The following is a 13,146-nucleotide window of genomic DNA, read 5'->3' as shown; positions in this document are numbered from 1 at the left end:
GGGCTTCCCTCGTGGTTCAACAGTAAAGAATCCACCTGCAATGCAGGAGACGCAGGTTCAATCTCTAGGTCGGGAAGATCCCCTGGAGAAGGAATGACAACCCACTCAAGTATTGTTGCTTGGGAAATCCCATGAACAGAAAAGCCTGGGAGACTACAGTCCATCGGGTTGCAAAGAGTCCGACACAATTTAGCAACTAAACAACAATAAGGAGAAGTTTATTGGATACAAAAACACAACCTCAAAACAAAAAGTAGAGGATTCCCCAGAGGTCCAGTGGTTTGGACTTGGCACTTCCACTGCAGGGGTTGTGGGTTCGATCCCTGGTCGGGGAACTAGGATCCCACAAATTGTGCAATGCAGCCATAAAAAGGGCGGGGGAGGAAAATAAGATGCAGGCTGGCCTCTTTACTCCACGACATTCTGCACAGCAGCAATCAGCAGAGAAAACCTGACAAACCAAGTTAGTAAAAGCCGTTTCTAAAGTATTTTCCATCTAATAAGTAATTTCAGACACCATTGGTTCTCCCAATCAATGGCCATTTCTATAATAGATGAAAGGAACCAAAAAAAAAAAAAAAAGAGAGAGAGAGAGAGACCAGAATCCTGAGAGCTAAGAAGCCAGCATCGTCACTCTGGTCCTTAACATTCACCTGACCTGTGACGGCAGCAGGCACGGTACTGGGCGATGTTTTCCTTCAGCCAACACATGAGGCAGATGCTGAAGCCAAAGCCCACCACTCACCTGGCAAACAAGAGCTTTGGCACAGGCCTTAAAGCACCTGCCATCCAGAGAGCAGGGCTTCTGAATCAGGGGTCCTTGGAGAGAACTTGGGATCTATGACCTGGGATGAGGGGGGAAAATGACATCTTCATTTTTACTTACTCCTACCTGAGCCTCATTATTCCCTTCAATTATAAATGTCTGCAACCAACCAGAGGGGTATTTAGCAGTTCCTAGGACTTGATCACAAGCAGAAAGCACAGGTATTTTCAAGTCACATGACAGTCTGTTGCAAATACCTCACAACGTGTCCATCACACCTCATAATTCTCGGGTTAATGGACCTGCCTGGAGATCGTGCTGTTGCATGCATTCTTACAGAAGCATGCCTGCTCTGTGTCATGAACAATTTTAATGTGTCGATTGCTACATTTCTGTAGAACTGACTTCTTCTGTGATCCTATGAACTTTGTTTTCTGTGTTTTCAGACATTGTTTTGAGACAGGATCCCCTGGCTTAACCTCTTCTTTGCCTCCCAGGGAAGCCACGGCAAAGAAGAGTTACAGGCTCTCCATCGTAGGAGCTGGCAAAACTCTTAAGTTCGATGTGCAGTATTACATTTGCCTTGTCGCTTTCCCCTCCGCCACCCTACCTAAACCAAACCTTTCACCCATCAGTTCTTCTGGTACTGCCTCAGAAGTCTGGAAGAAAACTGACAGATGATGCAATGACTTCATATAGGACATAAACCAGTCACAAAAGCACCAGGTAACAGTTGCAGAATGATCTGGGGAAGGTTAAAAAAAAAATGATTTGCCCTGTATAGACAGCACCATCGTTTCAAGTACTTCTTGCAACCACTATCTGTAATGTATTCCAACTTGCCAGTGTAGAAATGGCCTCATTATTTCCAGAAGTCCTTCAGAAAGTCTATTTCAAAGCAAGCAACTCAAAAGTTGGCCCACCATCTAAAACCCAGTGCTATAAATAGGCATGGGAAAGCAACAGTCAGCTGGATCTCGTGACTGTGTCTTCAGAAAAGGAACCAGGAGAGTTGAGGGGCTAGCAGAGTGAACAACTATAAGAAAAAGGAGGCTGAGGTTCTAGGTTTCTAGGATAACAGGTCTCAGAAGTCCAAGAGACCCCTGTCAGCCTGAAAGAGCTAAAACACATTCCCAGGCAAACATTCATCGAGACTTTCATACAAGGTTGTAAATATCTATGCAGGCTATGACAGAGGGCAGGCAACAAGGAAGCGAAGCTATCAGTGTGAATGGGGTCTTCAGGTGGGTTCTTTCCAAAGCAGAGCCTGAGACGAGGACATCAGGTGAGAGCACGTGACTGAGGTTACTGAAGGAGTAAGGGCAGCTACATTTCCCAGGGCCTCCCAAGAAGCCAAGGGAATTGTTCCCAGAATCATCCACCCAAGCACAGAGGGTAGGGGCATTGACACTTCAGGTTTCCATCAGAGGCACCCATGCCCCAGTTCTCCTGGGCTACTTCTGCTCACACATCATCACATCAGAGAAGGCCCCAAGACAAAGGTGGAAAAGATGCTGAGCGAATGCCAGGGACAGAGCATGAGCTCCTCATTCTCACTGGTACCTCGTGTCCTCATCTCCACACTGAGCCACCTCTGCACCTGCTCGGATGGTCCTTTGCAACTTGGGGAAGCTGAGTGTTAGGACACAAGGTCCCAGAGCTACCTGCTACCCAGAGTGAAGGTGGGATGTCAGCTTTTTTCTCCTGGAGTAGGTTCCCCTGCATTAACTTTTTTTTCTCCAGTTTTATTGAGATAGAATTGACATACGACATCAATGATCTGACTTACAGACATCATGAAATGGTGAGCACAGTTTAGTGAACATACATCATCTCACATAGATACAACATTATGGAAAGAAAAAAATTGATATATTTTCTTGAGATGAGAACTATTAAAACTTGGCTCTCTTAACAACTTTCAGACATAACGTACAGCAGTGAAAAGTCTATGTATCATGTTGTACCTTACGTCCCTGAAAATGAAAGTGAAAGTGAAGTCACTCAGTCATGTCCAACTCTTTGCGGCCCCATGGACTGTAGCCTACCAGGCTCCTCTGTCCATGGGATTATACATCCCTAGTACTTATTGGCACCCCACTCCAGTACTCTTGCCTGGAAAATCCCATGGACGGAGGGGCGCCTGGTGGGCTGCAGTCCATGGGGTTGCTAAGAGTCGGACACAACTGAGTGACTTCACTTTCACTTTTCACTTTCATGCATTGGAGAAGGAAATGGCAACCCACTCCAGTGTTCTTGCCTGGAGAATCCTGGGGACGGGGGAGCCTGGTGGGCTGCCGTCTATGGGGTCGCACAGAGTCGGACATGACTGAAGCGACTTAGCAGCAGCAGCAATAGTACTTATTTATCTTACAACTGGAAGTCTGTAACTTTTGGCTACCTTCCTCCAATCCCCTCCTCCTCCCTAATCCCTGCCTCTGGTAACCACAAATTTGTCCTCTTTTTCTCTGAGTTTGTATATTTCTGAATTACAACTGACTTACAACACTATGTTAGTTTCTGGTATACAACACGGTACTTTGATAGACCTTGATGCTGGGAAAGATTGAAGGCAGGAGAAGGGAGCAGCAGAGGATGAGATGGTTAGATAGCATCACCAACTCAACAGACATGAATTTGAGCAAACTCCGGGAGGTGGTGAAGGACAGGGAAAACTGACATTCTGCAGCCTATGAGGTCACCAAGAGTCGGACACGACTGAGTGACTGAAAAACAACAACACACAATTTTAAATGATCACAAGTCTAGTTCCAGTACATCACTGTACAAAAGTATTATGTAGTTATTGACTGTATTCCCCACACTGTACATTTCATACCTGTGACATTTATTTTGTAACTGAAAGTTTGCACCTTTTAATCTCACTTGCCTATGTCTGCATGAAAATTTAAAATCCATTCACTCACCAACTATTTCTGAGCCCCAACTATGTGCTAGGCACTGTCTCCAGATGTGGACACCCAGCAATAAACAGGGCAGGTGAGGTCTGTGCCCTCCTCCACCTTGTATTCAGACCGTAGCCATGTGAAACATGAGTCTCTCAGATACTGACAGAAAGAAATGACAGGAGAAAGGACGAGGGGGAGAGGGCAGAGAGGATAAGTCAGCAAGGGGAGCCAGGAAATGTCATTCTGACTTAGAGCCTGAGAGATGAGGAATCTACCTTGGGACAGGCAAAGAAGAGCTTCTAAGCAGAGGGCACAGCAGGAGCAAAGGCCCTGAGGTGCAAAGAAGCCAGTCAGAGCTCAAGCCAGTGCATCCTTCCACTGGGTGGGTGGAGGAGAGCATTTATCATCACAGCCATGAGATTTCCTCCATCCGAGAGGAAGCCAATTGTTTGCAAAGCAAACCTGTTTTCAGATGGTAATGAACTTGAGACAACACACAGGACCCTCTCTTTAGAAAGACTTCCAACCACACCAAAGTGTTTCTTTTTTTTTTTTAATAACATTTTATATAACTCATAAAACAGTGCTTGTATAAAAATTCACACAGTTGCTAGAGAGCATACAATTTCCAAAAAATGTCCTGGGTTTTTGTTACATTCAGTTTTCTAAGGGTGCACTCAAATCAATGGTAAAATGCAGATATTATGCAATGTTTCATTATCTTTGGTAAAACTATTCTCATTATTTTGTCTCCTCACAGTATTAACTCTGATATCCACTTTGCGCAGGGTCTGCTATCACTAGGATGTCAGAAAAACATTAAGGCTGGATCTACAAGAGACAAGTATCTCTGAACGACATTAAGAGTCCCTTGGCCCAGGGGCCCCACTTCTTTTTTGGCCCTATAGCATGTGAGATCTTAGTTCCCTGACCAGGGATAGAAACTGTGCCCCCTGCAGTGGAAGCAGGGAGTGGTAACCACTGGACCACCAGGGAAGTCCCACCACTTCATAGCATCTCTCTCCATGGTGAGGCAGGGTTAAGAGCTCAATGGCCTCCAATCTGAGGTCTTGAGACCCTCCTCCTCAATCAGGCAAGAAGTAAACATTTGGGGCAAAGGTGGAAAATGAAGCCATGTCTGCAGGAACCCAAGTGGCCATACTATGGTGTGGTCAGGCCAGTGACTCAGCATTTAAACAGTTAATCCGCTTACCACTAAGTAGATGCCATTGGCTGGTTGATGATTGCTGCTGATGTGGTACCCCCCCCCCCCCACACCAAACTTAAAAAGCAAGGAAGGGTGGGGTCCAACACTGAGGGGGAGGGGCACACTAACACCCATGACACTGGGCACAACTTTATTCCCTGTCAAACCTGTGTTGTCATGTAGACACAGCCAAAGTGAACGGAAGCAGGATTAGAACACTTAGTACATTCATGACTATTTTCTCTTTTCCTTTTTTTATTTTTCCTCTCCACCTTTCCATCCACAGATCACTGAACTTGGAGCTTCACAGCATCAACCAGGCTTGAACCCAAGAGAAAGTCCCCAAGGGCCTATGGTCCCTGGGCATTTGGGAAAGAAAAGAACAAAAGTAAACCATAAGGAAGTACTTTCCCATCTTAGGAACAGGGGATAAAGAGCAGCGGGGCTCAGTATCTTGAACTGAAGTAACCTTCTGTGCACACAGTCGGCCAGATAAGGAAACAGGATGCGGGCTCGATACATCTCAGAGGATAGACTGTCCTTCCTCAAAGTGGCCAAGCCAGCTCTGCATCTCCTTTCCTTTCTCATGTCCTGGCTGATGATACATTGATGGACATAATAAAACACCAGGTACTGATTTCATGTGTTCCTCTCTGGGCATTAGAATTCAAGATCATGCCACCTGACTGCCCTCTAATTTCAATTATTTGGAGACTTTCACTCTTGAAAGATTCAGTATGCAAATCCTAACTGCTGTCATTAGAGACTTTTTATTTAGCATTAACCATGGGCTTCCCTGGAGGCTCAGTAAAGAATCTGCCTAAAATACAGGGGAGACCTGGGTTCGATCCCTGAGTCAGGAAGACCCCCTGGAGAAGGGAATAACAACCCACTCCAGTATTCTTGCCTGGGAAATCCCACAGACAGAGGAGCCTGGCGGGCTACACTCCATGGGGTCAGAGTAGACTTTCACTTTTTTTTCATGTGCCAAATATAGTGCTGAAAACTTGTTCTATACATGAATTCATTTGAGTCTCACAACAGGCTTCTGAGGTAGGGACCTCCTTAGAGGGAATTCAAATGCAACAAGATTAATCATTTGGCCAGGATCATAAAGACTATTAGGGAAGCTGGGATTTGAACAGCCAGGGTCTGACTCCGGAGTCCATCTCCTAACCACAAGTTCTAGGACTTTGTTAACTCCGTAGGCACCTCACAGCTGACTTGCCATGGTGGCGGCATTTCAAAGGCATTGGAAGCCTGCCTATAATGAAAACCCCATGTCTCATGAGAACTGAGAGCCATCTGAAAACCACTCCCCGCAGTATATTACACCCACCAGAAAAGGGTCTCAATAAAGTGATTTGAAAGTGAAACTGTTAATTGCTCAGTCATGTCTGACTCTGTGACCTCATGGATTGTAGCCCACCAGGTTCCTCTGTCTATAGAATTATCCAGGCAAGAATACTGGTGTGGGTTACCATTTCCTTCTCCAGGGCCTTTTCCCCACCCAGGGATAGAACCTGGGTTTCCTGCACTGCAGGCAGATTCTTTTTATTGTCTGAGCCACCAGGCAAGCCCAGTGATTTAACTAGATGGGAAAAAAAGGGAGGGAAGGGAGAGAAAGTTTAGAGAAACTGATCGTCTACTAATACCCAAAGTTGTCCAAGAAATTAATGCTCATTATTCAAATAGAAGGTGGAGGCAAAGATATGCACCAACTGCCATTCTCAATATAATAGCTTTCTATCCAGCTGGCTCCTTTCAAGTCATCTGCTCTGGAGAATGCCTCGATCCTCAAATGAAAAATCTTCCAGCCTCTGATATGAGTGTCAGGAAGGCAAAAGGCCGGAATGAGCTGAGCCCAGCAGAAAATGTGCAGCACAACAAAAGGGCTATTTCTGTTACACTCAGGGCAAGGAGAACAACACTAAGACATCGGTCTCCCGCATGGAGGGGGTGCTGCATTGCTCATCGTGACAACAGGCGGAATTACCCAGCCTCCGCTCTGCGTCCGTGTTCTGTCAAGAGGGACGAGATGCTTTCCACAAAGAGTACAGGGGACACTGGTCAGAGGGAACTGAGGCCCAAAACAAGTGCAGCGACTGTCACACTGCCTGCCCCTTCTCCGGATGAGTCCCAGCGTCCTGGCCCTGATGAATTAAACTCCATGCCACTGACGGCATGAGATGGGAGGTGGCAAAAATATCACTGGCAAACTCTGAAGAACATTGGAGAAGAGGAAACATACCAGCGAATGAAAGGGAAGGAAAACAGAGGTTCTGCCAATGATAACTGAGTAAGCATCTGCTAATCTCACAACTGAAATTCTTCAAATGCCATCAGTAACATGGAGTGGGGAGCGGGGGACAGGGAACAGTGAGGGTTACTTGGAACGTGCGTGGATTCACTAGGAATCATTAATACCAGGCAATGCTCATTCCCCTTCGCCATCCTCACAGAAACTGACAATCAAGAGGCTGTTACGAAACTTACCAAATGGGAAAGGAGGGGAAAGAGCAATAAATTAGGAGTTGGGGATTAACATACACACACTATAAAAAATAAGTAAACAATAAGGACCTACTATATAGCACAGGGAACTATATTCATTATCTTGTAATTACCTAAAATGGTAAAGAATTTGAAAAGAATATATATGTGTAACTGAATCACTTTGCTGTATAGCTGAAACTCACACAACACTGTAAATCAACTATACTTCAATTTTGTTTTTTTTAATTTATAACAAAAAGAGCCTGGTAGGGTCATAAAATTCAGAAATCTGCAAGATACTCTGACCAGGTTTTTCATAAAATTCCAGTGTAAAAATAAAGAATTATAGGCTAGACATACTGAAAGTAAGTGGGTTGAACAGCTCAGTTTTCCTCTGCTTAATTATATCTATGTCAATTTAGACTGCAGCCTCTAATGTTATGCCACTGGGTTCCATCCAAAGTCCCATCCTGTTCATCTTTCTTATCAATAACTTGGATGCCAATGCTGCTGGCATTCCAGTCAAATCTGGGGATGAACTGAAGCTTGGAAGGATAACAACGATTCTGAAACATTTTAAGCAAAACTGAAAAAAATTCCAATATATTTGAAATTACAATTCGTTGAATCGGACAAAATTAAATTCTCCAGAGGTAAATGCTTAATATGAAGCTTGGATCTAAAAATAGAAGTAGACAAACTACACTACAGGGGGGAAAAAAAAAAAAAAAGAAACACTGCTCTCTCATATCACCCAGACAGAGATTGCTCATAAATGTCTTACGGGTTCTGAATTAAAAATGAGGACTACAAAATGGCTGCTAAAATTATTACCTTGATCTTATGTTTCATTAGTAAAAGTATATTACTTACAATCAGAAAAACATATAGTCCAGTTATACTCTTAGTTGTACCAGAACGAGAGACATTATAGTACTCAGTTCAGTGTAAGAATGCCAGGATTCATTCAGCATCTACACTCAGGATGGAGAAGGAATTGTAGCCCAGCCCTGACCCAGACCACTTTCTGCCATGAAGAAATGTTCTATTCGAACTTCCCTGGTGGCTCATATGGGAAAGAATCTGACTGGAATATAGGAGACCCGGGTTCAATCCGTGGACCAGAAAGACCCCCTGGAGAAGGGAATGGCTACCCACTCCAGTATTCTTGCCTGGAAAACTCCATGCACAGAGAAGCCTGGTGGGCTACAGTCCATAGGATCACAAAGAGTCAGACATGACTGAGCAACTAACACTTTGACTTTCTCCAGTTCGGTTATACGTGGCTTACTGAGCTCTTGATATGTGGCTCATATAGCTTGAGGAACTGAATTTTTTTTTAGTTTTACTTAATTCTAATTAATTCAAATTTATGTAGGCACTTATGGCCCCTGGCTACCATATTAGGCTGCAGAACTTTAAACAGAGCCATATGCCAAATGGTAGAACTGACTGGGAGGTTAGCAACCCTGAAAAAAATACTCAGGGGGCCAAAATGACAACTGTGTTTAATCTCTGAAGTGCAGTCTCATGGAAAAAGGATTAGAAATATTCTTTGGAGTCCACTGGACAAAACTAGGACACAGAGAAATCAGAGTAAGATAAAATTCATGGCTGTATAGAAATAAGTGTTTAATAATGATGACAACATCAGAACCTGTGGCCAGTGAACTCACCTCCAGCGCCTAGCACCCTGCCTGGCACCAAGGAAGCGCTCAGGAAATACTTCATTTAAGTAAACCAATCAATCAAACAAAATAGAAAGCAATCCAAATGGAATTCAGACGCCTCAAAAGACAATTAATTCCCGCATTCAGGAGGAGTCCCACAGGAGCTGGCTGACCACCTCCAGGGAAACCATGCAAGAGCCAGACATCCACCAAAAGGCAGCTGGACCATATGAGGTCCTTCCAAATCTGCTACGAGCCTCACGTCTACCATCAGATGGCACTGTGTTAAGTCCTGACACTCGCTATTTGTGGGACTAATCAGATACCTATAGCTGTATAATGGATTTCTACATGTGAGTTTCCTTAGTGACTACAAACAGCACATACTTTTTATCTCATAGTTTCTTCAAGCCATGAGTCTGGGCACAGGTTCAGATCAGATCAGATCAGTCGCTCAGTCGTGGCCGACTCTTTGCGACCCCATGAATCGCAGCACGCCAGGCCTCCCTGTCCATCACCAACTCCCAGAGTTAACTCACACTCACGTCCATTGAGTCAGTGATGCCATCCAGCCATTTCATCCTCTGTCGTCCCCTTCTCCTCCTGCCCCCAATCCCTCCCAGCATCAGAGTCTTTTCCAATGAGTCACTCTTCGCATGAGGTGGCCAAAGTACTGGAGTTTCAGCTTTAGCATTATTCCTTCCAAAGAAATCCCAGGGCTGATCTCCTTCAGAATGGACTGGTTGGATCTCCTTGCAGTCCAAGGGACTCTTGAGAGTCTTCTCCAACACCACAGTTCAAAAGCATCAATTCTTCGGTGCTCAGCCTTCTTCACAGTCCAACTCTCACCTCCATGCATGACCACAGGGAAAACCTTGACTAGAGAAACCTTTGTTGGCAAAGTAATGTCTCTGCTTTTGAATATGCTATCTAGGTTGGTCCTAACTTTCCTTCCAGGGAGTAAGCATCTTTTAATTTTATGGCTGCAACCACCATCTGCAGTGATTTTGGAGCCCAGAAAAATAAAGTCTGACACTGTTTCCACTGTTTCCCCATCTATTTCCCATGAAGTGATGGGCACAGGTTAGCTGGGTGCTTTGCTTAAGAGTCTCATGAAGCTTAATTAAGATGTCAACCAGGGCTGGGTTCTCCTCTGGAGGTTCAACTGGGGAAGAACCTTCTTCCCACTCGCATGGCTGTTGGCAGCATTCATTCCTCAGTCCTTGTGGTTACAGGACTGACAGCCTCGGGACTGTCTTCGGGCTCTCAGGCTGAGCGCCTTCAGCTCCTTAAGGTCATGTGTATTTCTCTGCCACACTGCCTCCCCAACATTCCATTTATATATCCAAGCCATCAAAGAGAGTGTGTAGAGTAAGCCTGCTAGCAAACAGTTTACATAATGTAACACAGTCACAATGGGTGACACTCCATCACCTCTGCTGGATTCCACTGGTTAGAATCAAGTCCTGCCCAGTCTCAAGAGGAGGCCACTATAGAACGGTGTGAACACTAGGAGGTGGCGATCCTGTGGGACAACCCTAATGTCTGTGACAGTGACTTTGGCAGGTCACTCAGCACACACCAGCTTGTCCTCTATAAAAATGAGGCCCTATGAGCACAATGGAGTCCTTACAGACACATGTAATACACAAACTCGCTTTAGAATGTAACCAAGGTCAGATTTGCCTCCATGACACTGTTTAAACCACACAACAACAAATCTAGCAGGATAGATTTAGGTTAAAGAGGCTTAAGATTAAAAGAGAAGCAAGGCAACCCTTTAAGCCAGAGAAATACTTAAGACCTCTCAACTCATCACCCATCTATAGAACTTTGGTAGTTCTAAGCAGAATTCACTCAACATTCATTTATTCAATAAATGTGAATGCCCAGGCTTCCCCATGGAGATACTCCTCTTGACACAAAAATATCTTAAGGGATTTTTCAGAGAGCAATTCTATGATTTTTATTTTACACACTTAATTAAGCACCAAATCTCATGTGCAATCAGATTTCATTGTCCAAACCTCATAGGTTTGTCCTAATAAAACGTCATTAAAAGGGTAACTTAATGCTTGGTTCTTAATTGTTTGGTGAACATTCTCTTACCTCCCATTAAATTACTAAGCATGCAAAAAAGATTCGATGATAGATTTGGCCTGAAATATTGGCTCAGTTTAATCTCACATTCCCAAAAAGAGGGTCAAACTCCGTATCTCTCTCTCCTACACAATTTACAATTCAATAACGGTAACCTCAAAACCCAGTAAGGGCACTGTTCACATTCCTAGCAGCTTGCTGCCGAGAGCAAAGAGGCAGATGATGTTCGAAAGATGAGCAATTATGCCAAGCCAATCGATACAATGAACTGCAAAGATTAATCCTCTACAATCCTTTTTCTTTTTTCCTACAGAAGCCTGCATTTGGACATTTCTTGCTGCTTTCACCCACACCTCTATCATCTTCTCATAAAATAAAGACAAAACATCAACAACTAAGAGCTTGCTGTCCATTAGAACTAAATGTTCCTCTTCTTTTTTTTTTTTTTAGAAGAACATTCCCTGCGGATTTTGGACTGAGACAGTAAAAAGGAAAGGGGAGGCATCATGTGTGGGACACAGTGCTAGATGAGGTCCCCAGGTGAGGTCATGTGTCCCTCACATTCACCCTAGGTGATGGAAATGATCAACTTTGTTTTACAGTGGGAGAAACAAGCTGTGAGAGAGGTCACACAGGTTGTGCAGACACACACACATACACCAAACAGCAACTGGAAGCCAGACGCTCAGAAGAGGATTCCCTAAAACGGAGACGTCTCTAACAGAGGAGAATCCCCCAAACAAATCATCTGCTCCACAAATATTTGGAAGTCTTCTATATGCTGGACACCACCCCCCACTGCATGACTTGGAAATAAACCAGAGGACCAATAAAGAGGCGAGACCCAGAAATACCTGTAATCTTGGTGGGGTAGTAAGTTGGGGACAGGGAAGGAAGATGGCTTGATGTATACACAGTACGTCTAACAAGCTGAAACAGAAAAATAAATGCCGCAAACCTTCCTGGAGAGGGTGTCTGTATGTTGGGATGTATGTGTCAGCAGATAGGGCTACCTTACCCACACGGAGGGCTCTAGCACCCAACTCATCAGCCCAAGCGCCGTGAAATCATTTTAATTCTCTGCACCTCACCTCGGAGGCTTCAGTCCCCTCTTGTAAGCTCCCCTGGATCAATGTTTCATCTGCTACGTTTGGGTGAATCACTGATCCTTCTCCTTCATTCTTTTGGTCCAGGCTCACAGAATATTTCCTGCACCTTTATTCCATTATCCCATTCTATTATTTTCCCCATCGTCTGTTTTCCACTTTGAGACATTAAAGGGAAACCCTCTCCTTAAGGGTTACACAAGCCAATTTCTTTCTCTTCACCTGCCAGGGCCCCTTTAATCATGAAACATCAGGAAAGACCTACAAACCCAAACCCCCCCCCCCTTCTACTTTTACCAGTCCCATGGAATCAAATCTGGGTCTTTTATTTGCCTGCAGAATAGTACATCAAAAGAAGTGGGACAGGGGGCCTGTGATTAAAAGACTGTAGCAGCTCAAGGATACAACCAAAATGCTACATGCCTGACTTAAGGACTGGCCACTAATTAAATGCAAAACAGCAGCACCAGTGCAGAATGGGACCTCCAACACTATACTGGGTTTTTCTTTTTTTCTGCCCAGTGAGCACCCCTAGTTTCCCCCACCCTCTTCCCACTGCATTTTCAAAGTGTCTGGGACCAGATGAGCAAGCAAGCAGGATGCCGTTAATCAACCTTCCTCATCTGTGTGTGTGCCGCTGCATTCAGAGAGAATTAATAACCGGCTGAGCTGAAAACAGAGGACCAAGGTGCTGCTGGCTCCCATTCAAGTGCTCTGGGATTCCTGGCTGTCCCTTTAAGCCCCAAGAGCTCAAACTCACCTGTTCTTCTGTTAAAACCCTGAAAATAGGAAAGCCCTACGGAAACCCTCTCTGGGCTTCAGAAAACCACTAGAGATTAACAAAATTGAAAGAAAACAGTACTCAGGTATTTTCCTCTGTGAGGATGTTAAA

General features: G+C 44.5%; 1 protein-coding gene across 1 annotated transcript in view; it reads right to left on the bottom strand.

The window, feature by feature from the left end:
- TAFA4 (TAFA chemokine like family member 4) overlaps positions 1–12,392 on the bottom strand; it is a 156,857-nt gene extending 144,465 nt beyond the window's left edge. The window contains exon 1 of the mRNA XM_055558377.1: positions 12,240–12,392. The gene's annotated coding sequence lies outside the window, so the exon portion shown is untranslated. The remainder of the gene's footprint in view (positions 1–12,239) is intronic.
- Between the last annotated feature and the right edge of the window lie 754 nt (positions 12,393–13,146).

The sequence above is a fragment of the Bubalus kerabau genome, chromosome 20 (assembly GCF_029407905.1).
Source record: "Bubalus kerabau isolate K-KA32 ecotype Philippines breed swamp buffalo chromosome 20, PCC_UOA_SB_1v2, whole genome shotgun sequence".
NCBI lineage: Eukaryota > Metazoa > Chordata > Mammalia > Artiodactyla > Bovidae > Bubalus > Bubalus kerabau.
Note: the sequence above shows the minus strand (reverse complement) of the source record. Positions and strands in the feature narration are given on the sequence as shown.